The sequence below is a fragment of the Podarcis liolepis genome (assembly GCF_965112155.1).
Source record: "Podarcis liolepis genome assembly, chromosome: 8".
Lineage (NCBI taxonomy): Eukaryota > Metazoa > Chordata > Lepidosauria > Squamata > Lacertidae > Podarcis > Podarcis liolepis.
The window spans coordinates 84070819-84088734 of NC_139560.1; positions in this window are offsets into that span (position 1 = coordinate 84070819).

Below are 17916 nucleotides of genomic sequence, written 5' to 3' on the forward strand. Positions count from 1 at the left end.
GGGGCGGGGCGCAACATTGCACATGTGATGTCAGGATACCAGATGGAACCGGGGGCGGACCCAAGCACAGCAGCCACACAGCTTTAATGGCTGGCGGCTCCTTTTCTGCCACCACTGGCGGGGAGCTGCTTCAACCCTCTTTCCCCTCTGTAGCAGCAGCAGGAGAAGGAACCAGCCACTAGAGTCATGCTCAGCTCCATGCTTTGCCTCCACACTTTTTGGACACTGGGAGGCTGCAACCCACCCCCCAAAATATTGTCTCCAAAAGGGCACGGTCCCTAGGAGCTGCCGCCTTTGCCTCAAAAGGAAGACCCCCCCAAAAATAACTTGGTGGTGATCTCACGCCTTACTTCAGAAGATGGAGGGACGTGAAACAGGGAAGAGGCAAAGAGGTGCCCTCTGTGGAAATGCACACAAATGCGCACAGTTCTAGCTATGTTGGGAAATGGTCTCTGCTGCAGAACTTGCCAACCTGAGAGGTTATGAAGAAAAATAATTACTCTTGTGTGTCTCCTGTTTGTTGCTGGAAAAGTTCCCAATGGACTGTGCCAAGCGCCAGAACCGCCTGTTCCACTCTCTCCCACCTGAAAGGGTACCCTGCCGCCTTCTTTTGCTTCCTGGTAGAGGATGACCCTGCGCAAACTATCAAAAGCAGACAGCACAAAAGCTTCCTGACCTGCCAGTTGTCACTAAAGGTAAAGGGACCCCTGACCATTAGGTCCAGTCGTGGCCGATTCTGGGGTTGCGGCGCTCATCTCGCTTTACTGGCCGAGGGAGCTGGCGTACAGCTTCTGGGTCATGTGGCCAGCATGACTAAGCCGCTTCTGGCAAACCAGAGCAGCGCACGGAAACGCCATTTACCTTCCCGCTGGAGTGGTGCCTATTTATCTACTTGCACTTTGACGTGCTTTCGAACTGCTAGGGTGGCAGGAGCAGGGACCGAGCAACGGGAGCTCACCCTGTCACGGGGATTTGAACCGCCGACCTTCTGATCAGCAAGTCCTAGGCTCTGTGGTTTAACCCACAGCGCCACCCGCATCCCCCCAGTTGTCACTAGGAGCTGACAAAAGGCAAACTCTTTGGCAAAGCAGGGTTGGGCCTCTGAGACGGGAATGCTGCAGGCAGTGAAGCTACCATTTTATGCCTGAGCATCCTCTGCTATCTCTGCCTTCTCCGCTGCAGTTAGCAACTTGAATTATTTACTCTCCTTACTCCACCTAGCAGTTCTGTTTCCTTCTGAACAGGCAGAAAGCTTTCTGCTAACAGTGCCTGTACCTTGCTCACTAAAGCAAGAACAGAACGAATCTCCCCCTGGAGGGCAACTGGAAGCAGGAGAGCCTCACTGCCTTGGGACCCCTGGGGGACACGGCTGGGAAACTCAGAGAATGCAAGAAGGGATGAATATTGATGACGAAATCTGGAAATTATGACCTGTATATTCTAAGACAAATATTGCTGGCATCAGACTCCATATAGTTTAACAAAAATATATCATATTGTTATTGATGTTTTTTGGGAAATAATGCAAGCTGGGAGATTTCCTGCACGCTTGGTATAGTTGTGATAAGATAAGTGAATTAGCTTGACACATACAGTATAAACAAGGTGATTAGATATCCTACAAAAAAACTTTTAGATATTTTGTTGTCTCAAAGGCAGGGTTACATTCCGAACACTCAAATCTAGTAAGACACTATTTAACGACAGCCCAAATCCTAATTGCACCCAAGTGTCACTCACCCAGCGTTCCAACTGAAAAAATGTGGCTTAATAAGACCTGACAATTGGCTAATAAGACCAGACTTGCTGACCTGGAGTGACTGAGGGAGACAAGACAAAAGAGAGAAAATATTGAAAGGCTATAGGCTCCCTTTATTGTCTACAACTAGGAATTCAAGACAGATATGAGTATTCCACTGCTGGTGTCTATAATATTATTCTATTGGTGCAATTATTTTTCTGTATTATTTATTTCACAATATTTATAGACCGCTTGATAGTGGAAAAGCTCCCCCACCCCAACCATAGATTAGGCAGTCAAAGAAACCACTTCGGGGCCCCTTGATGCCTAGTCCTGGCCATTCACTTTTAGTATCTCTGCTGTTATAAACAGCACTTCATTACTGTAAGCTCCACGCCCGTGATATATGATGGGAATATATCAGAGGCCGGCAGCCTGCCGTTTGATGGACTGGGCCTTGCTGACAGACGCTGGTGGGGCCCCCATCACTCACAGCCAGCACTCAGTCCTGCACTTTTATTTATCATTAAACTCCTGCCAATAGTTTTTTGTTGTTTTTGTTTTAATAAAGAGATTAAATAAGAAAATGCAAGGGAGTGGGGTAGGGACTGAAGGGTTTATGGGGCCTCTCTGACTTGAATGAATTTGGGGTTGCCCCAATGGTATCGCTTTAATTTTTTTTTAATTATGCAAGATACAAAAACGCTGCAAGAAAATAGCAGCTGCGTTGGACTCTGCACTCTCTGCTCGGTTTGAAGGCTAGACCTGTCCCTCTATAGCTGCTCTAATAATGAACCTCACAGTAAGGTGATAACTTGAATTCTACTGCATTAGAAGCACCTTTCCTGTCTCAAGACTAGATGATTTCTATCCTTCATATACTGACTTTGAATTAATAAAAGAGCTCTCTGTACATTTCCACTGTGGCTAGGAATGGCATGAGCTTCCTCGGCTTTGAATAGCTTTGTAATTGTAAAATATGGTACCCATTTCCCAAGAGCTAATAAAGAACAACTTCTCCTTCTGCCTTCTTTCCAGCTTGCATGAATTTCTTCAGATTTTAAAATTGATCAAAACAATTTTTACTGAATGTTTCATTCCCCTGCTCATTCAAATATGTGGCACATGTTTCAGCCCCATTCTTAGCAGGAGTGTCAGGGATGAGCTCGTTCACCTGATGGCAGAAAACGCCAGCAAATGCAACATCCACATAGAAGGCAATCAATTGAAGACCCACTCGATACAAAATGGATAGACTCCTTCCAGACAAGGCACAAGACACCCAGGAATCCACTTACAAGCCAATGCAAATTTCCAGCTGCCCCAAATGAATTCACACCATCAGAAAAATCTAATCAAAATGCAACAGCATTGGATAAAGGAGAGTTTTGTATCTTTCGAAATACGGAAACTTTCCAAGTATGGTTCAGTCATACACACATGTAACTCGATTTATCTACCTACGACTATTGGCAGAACTGAAAACGCATTTGTGCTTGTAGTATTATGCAAGTTCAGCTTGAGAACGACAATGCCCCCTTCACATGCGCAACCAACCAACAACTCGCAGCACAACCCTAAGGCACAATTACCGGTACACTGGCTAAGCAGCACACTAGGAAGCAGCAGAAGCAGCTGGTAAGTTATACTAGCAACATGACATAATGTTGAAATTTCCCTGCTAAACTGGTGGGAGGTTCTGACAGAGAAGGCAAAAATGAGGCACGTTGGCAAGGAAATATGACCTTAGTCACAAAGCTGGCCGGGTTAGATATATCAAATTATATTTCTCTCCTCAGGAAATACTGACCCATCTCATTCTTGTTTTCTCTTATTTATGATTTCTGTCATTCATTGTCCTTTCTGGACAGATGCCCCCAAAATGCATTATGGCCTGAGAGGGCCTTATGACCCTGGGCCTATCCTGCTGATTTTATTAATTTTTTCATAACACTGACACCTCCACTATCTGGGAAGACTGGCAGGGATATTTCAGAAACGATGGCTGTCCACTGCTGTCCTAAGGTGGCTTTCAAAGCCTCATTGTGGTCAAATTTTTCTCTCAAAAACTTCCTCACCGTTTTGTAACTTACCTATTTCTGGTCCTCAGTGGTGGAATTTGAATTTTTCTGTATGAACCAGCACAGATTCCTTTGATTCCATAGGGCAGCACCTGACTGATTTGCTCTTTCTGTAGCATCCTTCCATCTAGAGCAGTTGTTTTTATTGTGCGCAGAGAAACATGGGGTTCCTCATCAGGAAGGTCAGAAATGGCAAGTTTGCTTCCTTGAAAGTCAGTCTGCCCACCAGTACCAGTTCTACTGGGAAAGGGGGTGTCAGATGTCTTTAGGGTACAGTGTTGCCTTGCAAGACAAAAAGAATCTGTTCCGCGAGTCTCTTCGTCTTGCGGTTTTTTCGTCTTGCGAAGCAAGCCCATTAGCAGCTTAGGGGATTAGCGCTATTAGCGACTTAGTGGGCTTAGCGGATCAGCTGTTAAGCGGCTTAGCAGATCAGCTGTTAAGCGGCTTAGCGGCTTAGGATCAGCTGATCAGCTGCTTAGCGGCTTGGGAAAAGGGGGGGGGGGAAAGAAACCTGCAGGAACTCGCAAGGCATTGTCGTCTTGCGAAGCAAGCCCATAGGAAATTCGTTTTGCGAAGCACCTCCAAAACGGAAAACCCTTTCGTCTAGCGGGTTTTCCGTCTTGCAAGGCATTCGTCTTGCGGGGCACCACTGTACTTTCTCACTTCACATAGGAACAGCTCCAACAGTCCTTGGCAACACCTTCAGAGAAATAAGTGTGCACCCTACAACATGTCACAAAATAAGGGTGCTTAGGTTGCGGCTGTTGTCCACTATATCTGGCAGGGCTGCAAGAAGATCACAGGGGCAGGATGACTGAGTTGCTCAGGGTTTCTTCCTAGCTTCCTCCCTTGCAAAAATACTGCCGACAAAAAGCATTGCAGTTGTACAACTAATCAAACTGAAAAGCATCTTCCTTTGGTTCAGAAGCAGTTCCTGCAAGTCACAGTTGTTTCAATACTGGGAGAAAAACTATGTGACCTCCACCAGATTTGGTTCTCCCTACCCTCTTCCTTTGCAAAGAAACAGTGGACACTTACACATTACAGGTATATATATAATTTTTATTGGAATTTTATTTACAACATAACATAAACCCCCACCCCAATACACAAATCCACCCTCATTAAACGTGAACATAACATACAATGAGCATAACATACAACAATACAAACAACCAAATAAAAGACTTCCTTTATCCTGTATCTGGCCTCCTTATTTTCTTCTTATTAACTGTTTCCTTTATGAATAATTATTAAGATTTTTCTAAGTCCAGGTATGTATTTTAGGGCACTGTTTTGTGAAGTATTCTCTGCATTTCCCCCATGCTTTTTGAAACTCTTGTCTGGTGTGACCTCTAATTGCCTCTGTTAATCTAGCCAGTTCAATATACTCTAACAGTTTGTCTTGCCATTCCTTTCTTGTTGGCACAGTTTCTTTTTTCCAGTTTTTAGCAGTTAGGATCCTTGCCGCTCCTGTGGCATAGAGGAATATTTTCTGATCTTCTCCTGCTATACCTGTGTCCGTTATCCCTAGTAGAAAAGCTTCTGTATTTTTCATAAAGTTATACTTAAACATTTACATTACAGGTATATTAATACTTAGCAAGGAAGTCTCCATTACTGGCCAGACCTATAGGAAATGATGGTTTCTTGATCCCATTTTATTCACTTCTTTTTCCCCCTATAAATTTTTTATTGGTTTTAACATCCTTTCCAGACAAAACAACCATCCCATCTCATCTTATACATTTGTGGCTATAGTAAGCCTATGACTTCCATCAATCCCTTCTAATGATTTTCAAAATTCATCTCCTATTCCTGCATTTTCTCTCATAACTATTGCTTAGTCATCAAAATCCTCTAATCCATTCTCTTAAATCTCATCAACAATATTTATTATAATTATCATTACAAAACGTCTTGCAACCCTACAAACATAGTCAAATGACTACAATTGTCTTTCAGATAATTTACAAATTTACTCATCTTTCAGGAACGTCTGGTCCTGCTGTTCTCGTATTCTTCCTGTCATTTTTACCAGTTCTGCGTAATTCATCAGTTTCATCTGCCATTCTTCTTTGGTTGGTAATTCTTCTTGTTTCCATTTCTGTGCTAGCAATATTCTTGCAGCCGTAGTTGCATATAAAAATATTTTTTTATCTTGTCTATTTATTTTGGTATCTACAATTCCAAGTAGAAATGCTTCTGGTTTTTTGACAAATGTATATTTTCAACATCTTTTTAAGTTCATTATATATTATTTCCCAGAAGCATTTCACTTTCTTACATTCCCACCACATATGATAAAAGGTACCTTCTTTATCGTTACATTTCTAACATTTATTGCTTGCTTTGTACATTTTAGCTAGTTTCACTGGTGTTATATACCATCTATACATCATTTTCATCACATTCTCTTGCAAAGCATTACATGCAGTAACTTTTATTCCTTCTTTCCATAATTTTTCCCAGTTTTCTAGTTCTATGTTATATCCAAAATCTTTAGCCCAATGTATCATTACTGACTTAACTTCTTCATCTTTCAGATGCCATTCCAATAGCAATTTATATGTTTTCATTTTATTCACTTCTATACCCTGTTGTGATGATAACATAAGGAGAAGGAGACCCATGAATGCCAAATTGAGCTCCTTGGTGGAAATATGGGATGGATATAAACACAACACTGACAAAAATAAAAAGTGTCTCTCCAGCTCTCCGGTCCCAGATTTTGAATTGGGGGAGGAAGGTTAGTTTTGGAATTATTAAAAAAAGTAAAAAGAATAAAAAATAAAAAGAATCTGGAACATAACCAGCATGTTCAGGCCTAGAAACACTGACTTTTGCATGTAGGTCCACAGCAAATCCAATGTGTGGCTGTCCACTGGGAAAGTCTTGCCTGAGGTGGGATGCAGGCAAGGCGCAAGCCTTGCTCCCATCAGACACAGAGGCTCTGCACACTAAATTCTCATCTGATCCATCCCTGGCACCATCCTCCAATATATATAATAGCAATTTAAATTTGCCGAAGTGTTTTATAGTCTTTTTTCTCCTCACAACCCTGTAATGTTTTTTTAAAAAAATAAATAAATAAATAGCCAAAAGAAGAGCACTGGCACCTTGAAAGGTAACAAATTTACTGTGGCATAAATGTTTTGGATAGATCAGATGCATCATTCTTGGTAAGACATGAAGGTTTATAGAATAACATATTTGCTAGCCTCTAATATGCTGCTTGACTTTTGTTTCATTTCTGCTGTAAGCCGTGGCTAGTTCACTATCCCTTTGATGGAAAGAATGCCAGGGTGCTGTGCCCAACACAACACCATGAACCAGTGACCGAGAGGAGGATTTTACAGTTAGGTCTCCAGGTCCTCTGGTGTGCTTGCTTTTTAAAGGTATAAAGGCGAGGAGGTTCCTGCCAACTGGCTGAAGAAGGAAAATGTGCTGGCAGCATTCTACCCAGTCAAAGTGTGATGCAGCCTAAGGGGGGGTTATCTGTTAACAGAACCACCTCCTGCTCACAAACCACAGCCTCCTCCCACAGACTTGAGCAGGGGAGGCAGGTTAGGAACAGTGCGCCCCAGAAATAAATGGTTCAAGTATGGACAGCGTGTACCTGCCTCATCAATGAGGAAACTCTGTTTGTATTTAATAGGGTGATTTCACAAGAGGCATTCTGTTTTCATAGTCACCAACCTAAAACACACACACACATACACACAGTATTTAAAAAACCTAAATATAAACAGAAATGCAAAGCCTCCACGCTTCCCTCAAAGACGCAGACACACATTTATACCTGCATTTCCAAACTTAAATACAGGCAGATGGAGAATTTTTAAACCTAAAGAAAAACAGGAAGGCAAAACCTTCAGGCTTCTCTCAAACCTAACGACACACACAAACCCTACAGCTCTCACAACACAAAAGTGTTGGAAGTTGCAACACAAACAGAAGCTGCCACCATTGCCCCTCCCCAGTTCACAAAACTAAATGCAACTGATTAAAAATAGAGACTCGTACCATCACTAGCTCCCAAAAATATCCATGAGAAACAAGCTGCTCAAACTAGCAGCCCCGCCCTGCTCCTGGCTAGCTGCAAAGATGGTGCTGAGAGATGTTTGGAGGCCTGTCCTTCAAGGAAGCAGCTCTGAGCAGGCTCAGAGGAGACACATTGGCTCACAGGTCAACCTGCTGAGGATAGAGTCATTGCCAGCATGAGAACAGGAGGGCTGGAAAACTGCCAGTGTGGTGTAGTGGTTAAGAGCGATAGACTCGTAATCTGGTGAACCGGGTTCGCATCTCCGCTCCTCCACATGCAGCTGCTGGGTGACCTTGGGCCAGTCACACTTCTCCGAAGTCTCTCAGCCTCACTCACCTCACAGAGTGTTTGTTGTGGGGGAGGAAGGGAAAGGAGAATGTTAGCCGCTTTGAGACTCCTTAGGGTAGTGATAAAGCAGGATATCAAATCCAAATTCTTCTCTTCTTCTTCTGCACAAACAGGGCTAAGGGCCAATAGCTCCTTTAAGATTAAAACTTATTGCCATGTGTTATTTCTGCCAGGAGACAGATGAGTCAGACCTCCTGGCTATAGCTGTATTTTTGGATTGAGATTGGCAGAGAGCTGATTGGTCAGTGAACAGGAGATTGACAGAAGTGTCTCCAAGAGGAGCCCTCCAAATTCAAAAGGATAGTGGAAGGATGTATGCTGTGCTAGCATGCTGGAGTAGACATTAACCGGGAAAGCCTAGATGTGTCTTGCAGTCCAGGATGCAGCCTGATAGTCAAGTGACAGGGATGCCCAAGCAAGCCACAAACATCCCTGACATCCATTCACATGTTCATATGCCATTTTTCATTCAGTGGCAATTGGTTTATTTCACACAATTCTTTCTTCCATTTCATCACCAGTTGATCCAGATCACACGCAGCATAGTGCAACATATCTCGGCCATCAAGAGATGCTTACAAATAAATCACTTTCTGTGTGGGTTATGCAAAGTTAATGAATTTCCAAAGAGAATTTCCCCAGTAGTCTTTTGTTGTTTTTTTTTCAAAATGATATTTATTGAAAAAAGAATTTTTTTTAAAATTACAAAGAAATAAAAAGACAAAGTTACAAAGAAAAAAGACAAAAACAGAAAAAAATAAAACCATCATTTTCAAATTCTCGAATTTCATTACCTTCTTTCCGTGACCTCCTCCTCCTCCCATCTCTTGTACCTTGATTAATAATTGTCACAGCAAATCCTTTCCATAATTCATAGTATTCTGTCCTTACATTACCTTACTCTATTTTCATCTTATCTTATAAAAAACCTTAAAACTTAAGACTTAAGTCTTATTTTTACCAGCTTCTCATAACCATAACCTTTTTACCTGATTCTTTAAACATTTTTACAAGAGCCAAGTAATTTCATTTCAACATTTTTCCAACGTTCATAAAACATTTCTGATAATAAAAAGAAAAAAGGAATAAAAACAATCCAATCTTCTTCCAGCGTCCCCTCTCCCCGGTCCCAGGATTGTCAGTCCTTTTTTTTAACCCATTAGTCTGGCACATCAACCTGGTGATCTTATATCCGAGGCCTTCAAATCTCTTCCATTTCCCTTCCACAGCTCTTCTTCAAATTTTCCTTTCACTCGTGGGAACTCCAGCTTGGTAGTGTTTTTGACCCATTTCAACAAATCAGCCCCTTTCTCATAGTCCAGACTAGACTCCATGTGGTATTTTAAAACATGTTTCAGATTCCCTCCAAGATTGGGAGTCCCCAGTAGTCTTTTGCAGCAAAAGCAAGAGAGAGTTTAAAGACCCATCTATGGCTGGGACGCTAACCATGCCTACTCAGAAGCCCCACTGAATTCAAGGCAATTTTCTTCCAGATATGTGGGACGCGGGTGGCGCTGTGGGTTAAACCTTAGAGCCTAGGACTTGCCAATCAGAAGGTTGGCGGTTCGAATCCCCACAACAGGGTGAGCTCCTGTTGCTTGGTCCCTGCTCCTGCCAACCTAGCAGTTTGAAAGCATGTCAAAGTGCAAGTAGATAATTAGGTACCACTTTGGTGGGAAGGTAAACGGCATTTCCGTGCGCTGCTCTGGTTCACCAGAAGCAGCTTAGTCATGCTGGCCACATGACTCGGAAGCTGTACGCCGGCTCCCTCGGCAATAAAGCGAGATGAGCGCCGCAACCCCAGAGTCAGTCACGACTGGACCTAATGGTCAGGGGTTCCTTTACCTTTACCTTATGTGGAATTAGGGTTGCATTTTATTCTGCTAGTTTGGTTTCACAGTTCAGTAAAAAAGCTTCTCATCCCGTCTTGTTTCCCTCACATGGGAATTGGCTGCCCCCAGATGGTGGAATCCCCTCCCAAGAGAGACTAGATGGGCTTCCCTCTGTGGTGTCCATCTGCTGGCAGGCTGAGACCTTCTTTGAAAGATAAGGTGCAGAAGATGCTAACCACCTGACTGGATTTTACTGCTGGTTTTAAATGTGCTTTAATGTATTTTGGCTACAGTAAGCCCATAATTTAGATGCAGTATATGTTCCTCGGATTGAGTCCAAAGCCAAACTGTGTATAGTTAAAACACATTGGGTTCAATGGTGGGTGGGATTGCCAACATCTCCCCCCCCCCCAGATGCCTGTCTCTTTAATCTATCTATCTATCTAATCTATAATTTTTCCAAGTGCGTAAAGCTGAATGTGCACAAGTTAAATGCACATAACTTGTGGGCTTACTGTATTGATTTTATTACTTTGCATTTTATTGTCGTCTTTTAAAGATTTGTAAACCTTGAATCCCAGCTTGGGAGAAATTAATTAATTAATAAGAGGGGTGATAAGATGGCTCACTAGAACACGAGACTCTTAATCTCAGAGTTGTGGGTTTGAGGTCCACATTGGGAATTGCAGGGGGTTAGAATAGATGACCCTCGTGGTCTCTTCCAACTCTATGATTCCCCAAGGACAGGCAATTTAACAACATTGATCTTAAAACAGCAAACACCCTCTCCCAATCAAAAAACCAAGGGGCTGCAAAATATGATTGGTTTGATAAGGTTGGGTTTCCATGAATCAGTTAAATCAGGGGCAGTCAACCTTTTTATACCTACCGCCCACTAATGCATCTTTCTTGATGGTGAAATTTCCTTACCGCGAGAAGCCAAGTTACAGGGAACCAGGCAGAGGGCCTTCTCAGTAGTGGCACCCGCCCTGTGGAACACCCTCCCACCAGATGTCAAAGAGAAGAACAACTACCAGACTTTTAGAAGACATCTGAAGACAGCCCTGTTTAGGGAAACCTTTAAGGTTTAACAGACTATTGTATTTTAATACTCTGTTGGAAGCCGCCCACAGTGGCTGGGGAAACCCAGCCAGATGGGCAGGGTATAAATAATAAATTCTATTCTATTCTATTCTATTCTATTCTATTCTATTCTATTCTATTCTATTCTATTCTATTCTATTCTTACCACCCACCAGTGCTCAATGGAAGGAGGATTCAGCTTGTTCAGTAGAAACCCCTACCACCCACCTAGAATCCTGAAACGCCCACTAGTGGGCAGTAGGGACTAGGTTGACAACCCCTGGGTTAAATGAACAAATGTGAGACATAGTTGCTTGCCACCTCAGATGTCACTGTAGAGGTGCTACATGCATCTGGTTTCCAAGTGGAGCTTGACACTTGTCAGCTGCTGTTTCACGCTGGGGCAAGGAATCTCATTCTTGTATAGGTACTTTGTCTGTACTCTGTCCTGCGATGGCACTTGCCTTGTGCCAGGGTGGTGCCAGTGACTCCTGGCTGGTTGCCCAGGAAAGTATAAAGACAAGGAAAAGTTTCTTACAGTCTTTACAGAGAGAGGCTATAGAACCTAGCCTCTTGGATAATGGCATTGTCCCAAGTGAATCTCTCCCACTTCCTTATTCTTCATTTTCATCATCTCCTCTATGGGTGCTGCTAAGTGCCCTCTGTCTTTGAGCTCTTTCCTCTCCTACTTTTAAGGCCCACCAGGTTCTGGCAGATGGGGGTCTGGAATACTTTCTAATGACAACGTGGCAGCTAAGTGTTGCTCTGGTTCTCCCATGATTTCCCATGATTTCCCAGCTTTCCCCCTCATCTGTCTCTGAGCTGTGACCTCCCTCAAACCCCTGTTGTAAATCTAAACTGTCTTCAAGTTGGGGAAGAGGTCTCCACCATTCCTCCTCTGCCCAGTCCCTGACATCTTGTGTTGTCTTGCGGTTTAAAAAATAAGTACATTTGAAAAAAATAAAAACATTAAGGGGGAAAAACCATTATGCTGGAGCATTGCTGGGTCAAATCAAGCCCAGAGCTACAAGATACTTCAAAGAGAATCTCTGGTAGGATATTACTAGCAAGCAACAGGTTGTGGAACTAGGAGCATGAAGGCTGCCCCTGCAGGAGACAGACCAGGCAAAAGCAGGTCTCTATAACCAGGCTTTTGCCTGATTGTCATCCTATTGACTTTTAAAGGTTTTTGTAGGTGAGGGGTTATTGGTTTGCTTTTCGTTTGTTTCATTGTGAATTTTGTGCTCTCATTTTTTATTTTTATGCTGTGAACTGCCTTGTGAGCCTCAGATGAAGGGGTGGAATACATATGAAATAAATACGCTTCCGTTTTGGAAACGTTTTGGCTCCTGAATGATTCCAAATGTTTTTCAGAAGCCGAACGTCTGATGCAGCTTCCGCTTGAGTGCAGGAAGCTCCTGCAACCAATCGGAAGTTGCACTTTGCTTGTCGAACATTTCGGAAGCCGAACATTCAACAACTTGACTGTACTGAATGAGGTGTAGCTTGATCTGCCTTGTGATGACAAATGCTGTTTAAAACAAGCTAAAATTAATTTCATAGCACTGAGTATTGAGGCTTTAAGAGAAACAGAGTGTTGTTCCGAAGAGGCTGAAAAATGGCACTCCTCTCTCTGTCACACACACACCTATCTCTGAATGAAAACTACCTTAAGGGACTAATCTTTTTCTGGTTCAGTGAGGCAGAGTGTGGATGAGCTAGCTCCTGTAATGTAATGGGTTATGCTGCAATGTTTCTGTTTAATCCAGATTAATTATGCAAATATATTCAAATTACTCCAGGGTGACATGTAAATTGCCAAGCATCATGTGACGACTTGGCTATTTGCCTCTGGGCAATCATTTTGTGAGAACAAACTGTATGTGTACAAGGAAGCTGTTACATGGTGGTTCATCTTCTGTGTGTGACAAGGCCCCCAGGCAGAGCAAGCGCCGAAAACAATATGGCACTGTGCTGGACAGGATGTGTCCGTGTTTTAAACATTTTATTTCTCCTTTATTTTAAATACTTAAGGTGAACAAATTAAAACAATAAATCAAACATGAGGAATGCAAAATTAAGCTACAACTACAGTTAAGAAATCAACATCTGTACAGAAGCTGCAGCGGTGAAAGCCCTGTCTCAAATGATATGGCTCAAAAAGAGAGATCTCAGCTTGCCATTGAAAGGTAAGACACAATGGAGTTGGGTAACCTTCTTGTGACAGGGTATTCTACAGTCACCACAAAAAAGGCCCTGTCAGCCATTCCTTCAAGCGTCCCAACTCTACTTCTATGGATGGTGTTGTTGTTGTAACAATGGGTGTCAGTCTGAACTTTTTCTGTGGTTTAGTACCACACATCATAGCATCAGTTAACTTGGCATAACTCAGCATGCAGTCCCCAATGAACTGTTTTAACCCTGGCACTGGTAATTATCTTAAACATGAACATGAGTAAATATTCTGACATAATACCTAAAGACCAGTGCACTAATCCTGTACAGTTGGTACCTCAGGTTACAAACACCTCGGGTTACAAGCGCTTCAGGTTACAAACTCCGCTAACCCAGAAGTAGTACCTCGGGTTACAAACTTTGCCCCAGGATGAGAATGGAAATCGCGCTGTGTTGGTGTCGGGAGGCCCCATTAGTGAAAGCACGCCTCAGGTTAAGAACGGGTTCGAGTTAAGAATGGACCTCCGGAATGAATTAAGTTCGGAACCCAAGGTACCACTGTAATATCACCTTTTGTGGGAAAGAATGGAAATTTGCACAGACAATTGAATCTACTTCCAAAGACAAAGTCATGATTCAGGAAATATGCAAGGTAGCTACAGTAGTTAGTCCTTTCTCCTACAAACTGGGCAAACTAAACTAAATAGCAAACAGGAACTTGAAGAAAGTAAACAAAGGAAGAAAACAAGAAGAGTTATGACACTCACCCAGAAAGACCCCCCCTTCTCCCTAAGGAGACTCAAACTTGGGTCTCCACTGTTGTTGGACTACAACTTCCATCATCCCTAGCTAGCAGGACCAAATAATACTCAAACATTGTGCAGCTCACAGCTCCAAGGGGAGTCCCTTTGCCCTCTACACTCTCAAGAAACAATGCTATGCTTCGCTGGATCACAGGCAAGGAATGAATGAGAGAGAGAGAGAGAGAGAGAGAGAGAGAGAGAGAGAGAAGCTGTAGCCTGGTAGGTATAGTGGTGCCCTGCAAGACGAATGCCTCGCAAGACGGAAAACCCGCTAGACAAAAGGGTTTTCCATTTTTGAGCTGCTTCGCAAGACAAATTTCCCTATGGGCTTGCTTCGCAAGACAAAAACGTCTTGCGAGTGTTCCAATTTTTCCCCGCTTCCCCCCCTTTTTCTAAGCCGCTAAGCCGCTAATAGCCTTTTAGCTGCTAAGCTGCTAAGCCTTTAATAGCTGCTAGTCCGCTAAACCGCTAATAGCACTAATCCACTAAGCCGCTAATAGGGTTGCTTCGCAAGACGAAAAAACCGCTAGACGAAGAGACTTGCGGAACGGATTATTTTCATCTTGTGAGGCACCACTGTATAGGATACTGGTTAGAAGAGCTTAACTTTCAAGCAAACGGCACAGGTCTCTGATCTTGGACTTAGGTTCCAATTACTTCAGGACAGCTATGCTCTTCTCCTCCGTCACTCAAGTACTTTTAATGTGAATCTGTGGCAAATTGTTATACCTACCACCCAGGCTTTGGGGGTGGTTAGGTATCCTTTTTACTCTCAAGATCAAAATACGTCTCCTGCGATTTACTTCCCACTTATATTGTAACGTTGCTCTCTGAAAGTGGCATCCATATACTCGATATCACTTTTAGTTCAACTAATAAACCAATATATGTTCCTTTAGTCTGGGCATAAGGTCAAGAGTAGGAATACACAATGGATATGCATTTAACTCCAGTAAAAGTTCCTAAACATCTTTGGAGTGTGTGTAAGAAGACATGTGGTTGGTGGACACTGGTGTAGGTTCAGACACCACACAACACGGTGGCAGGTTTTGCCTGCCAATCTGTGATGCGGTGGACCACTGGTCACTAGCATCAGGCTCAGAGCGAAGGAACCCACTGCCTGTGCACTGTAGCTGCTCTTCTGGTGCTCTGATCACTGCTGGACGCCAGGGTGGTGGCATGTCCCAAACACAGAACGTGACCTGCATCCTCTGTGGGTCCTATTCCATGCAATCACTTGCCAAGAGTGAAGGTTCTTGGTTCCTCACAGCTGTCTACATTTCCTCCTTTCCATGGCTTCTTGTGAGCAATCAGACTGCCCCTGCGTGAGGCCAACCTGTCCTCTGCCCTTTTCATGCCTCTTCTGTTTGTGGGAGACAAGGGGAGAGGGGAGCCTGTCACAGCAGGAAGGGGAGACACCTCCCTCCTCCCCTGCTCCAGCTTCTGCCTCTAATTCTGGACTTCTCTCTGCCACAGACCACCACCCCGTCCAGCTCACTAAGCCCTGTTACCTCCTCAGCTTCCAACACCTTCTCTTCCCAGTCTTCTCCCTCTTCTCCCACTGACCACTCATTGTTGTCCCACCACTGTAGGAATAACGAGGGCGATGGGAGGCTGAATGCAGGTGAGCTGTGCAGAAGCACGCTGGCAAGTATGCTCCAAGCAAGCTGCCGGCTAGTTCTGTAGAGGCTCCTTTTATTAGCAGAAGTCAACAATTGGAAACAGTAGTGAAACCACTCTGAACATGACGTATTTCCATCTAAGCACATTTCCAGCGTTAGCAAATACGCGTGTCAGCAGGTGTTTCCCTAAAATGTTTTCCCCGATACTTGATTATGTCTGCGTCATGCTCCAGCTGGTCATGCTCCAGCCAAGCGTTATGTCTAGTAACCAAATCTGTGAGAGGACAAGCGGTCAGGGGGAAAACTCTGTTTGCTAGCCAAGAAGGCAAAAGGTCAGGGAGTGTGGGCGCAACGCTCTTTGGCGCACTGTTTGCATGCTTGGTGTGAGGTTTGCCTCAGCACAAGCTGAGCGTCACCTCCACACAGCACCATTTCCCAGGCTCTGAGCCTTCGTCCCTTGGTGGGTCTCCAGCTGGTTCCTCCCACCACTCCTCTGTGTCCAGCCAGCCCAGGACAGCCCAGGACAGAACTCTGTGGCACCTCACTCCTTTACACCCTCCTAGTGCTGCAGCAATAAAACTACTAGCACATTTGCAAAGCTAAGTAGTGTCTGGTATGGTTTCAAATCGGATGGGTGCCATGTGTTGAGATTCTTGCATTGCAGCAGGTTGGGTTACATGACCCTCAGAGTCCCTTCCAGCTCTATGGTTCTATGTCTTGCCATTTCCCTCCAGGCTGATGAGGAGCCAATGATTGCTATTCTTTTGGTATCACCAGTTAACTACAAACACACCTTGATAGTTACTTGCATTTAAAGATGAAGACAGCATTTGCTGAAGTCCAATCTTAGTGAGTTTTTTGTGAATACAGTGGTACCTCTGGTTGCGAACAGGATCCGTTCCGGAAGCCCATTCGCAACATGAAAAGCCCGCAACCTGAAGCACCGTATCTGCACAGGTTGCGGCACGACCTGGCGCTTGTGCGCACGCGCGAAGCATGATTTAGCTCTTGTGTGCATGCGCGAGTGATGAAATCTGGACGTAACCTTTTCCGGTACTTTCGGGTCGCCGCAGGACGCAACCTGAAAAAACGTATCATGAAGCAAACGTAACATGAGGTATGACTGTATTTTAATCCTGAGGTTATTTAATCCTGAGTATAAAAAGTTTCAAATACAAGCAACAAAGTATTCTAACAGAGGACACTACTTGATGCATCTGATGAAGTCCACACAAGCTTATGCTATAATTAATCTGATTGTATTCAAGGTGCTACAGGACCCTTAGCTGTAGCAAATGAGATTTCTGTATAACGTTTGAAGCGGCCCTCAGTTTGTGCCAGACCCAAAGGCCAGAAAACAAACGAAAAACTCCTGCAGGAATTAAATTGTTGCCGGGTCACGTCTAATTGCAACGTCTTTGATAAGACCTTAAAAACTGAGCATTTATGTCAGGAAATGAAGTTTATTCCACCATCTGTGGCATACCAAAGCCCTATTTTGGCCCCTGCCAAATTAACTGCTTGACAGGAAGGCTGCTTGTCTGCTTATTTGTCAGTGAGTTTATGCCAGTGTTATTTGAACAAAATGTGCAATCTTTAATTAATTGGAATAAAAACTGAACCGTTACAGGCTCATGTAAAAGTTTCAGATAGTTCTTTTTATTGCCAACCTTTCCCTGAAAATGTTAGATACAGCCACATTTCAAACAAATGCCATTTTCTACAGCATTCTTAACAACCATCCTCGCCCATCCACTAGGTTTTCCAGCACTCTCAGTTTGAACAGAATATTTTCATTGAATCACAGAATTATAGAGTTAGAAGGGACCCAAAGATTCATCTGGTCCAGCCCCCTGCAAGACAGGAATTACAGACAAAGCATCGAACCTCTACTTAAACCCCCCCAAGGAAGAAGATTCTATCACCTCTTGTGGGAGTCAGTTCCACTGTTGAACAGTTGTTACTGCCAGAAAGTTCTTCCTGATGTTTAGTTGGAATCCCCCTTCCTGTAACTTGAATCTGTTGGTTTGGGTCCTACCCTCCGGAGAAAACAAGCTGGCTGCATCTTTCATGTGACAGCCCTATGGATATCTGAAGATGGTGAAGTACTTTGCCTATTGCCTCTCAAGCAACTGGTGTTATTTCACAATATCTGAGCCTTCTCCAATAAATCCATCTTGTGAGTC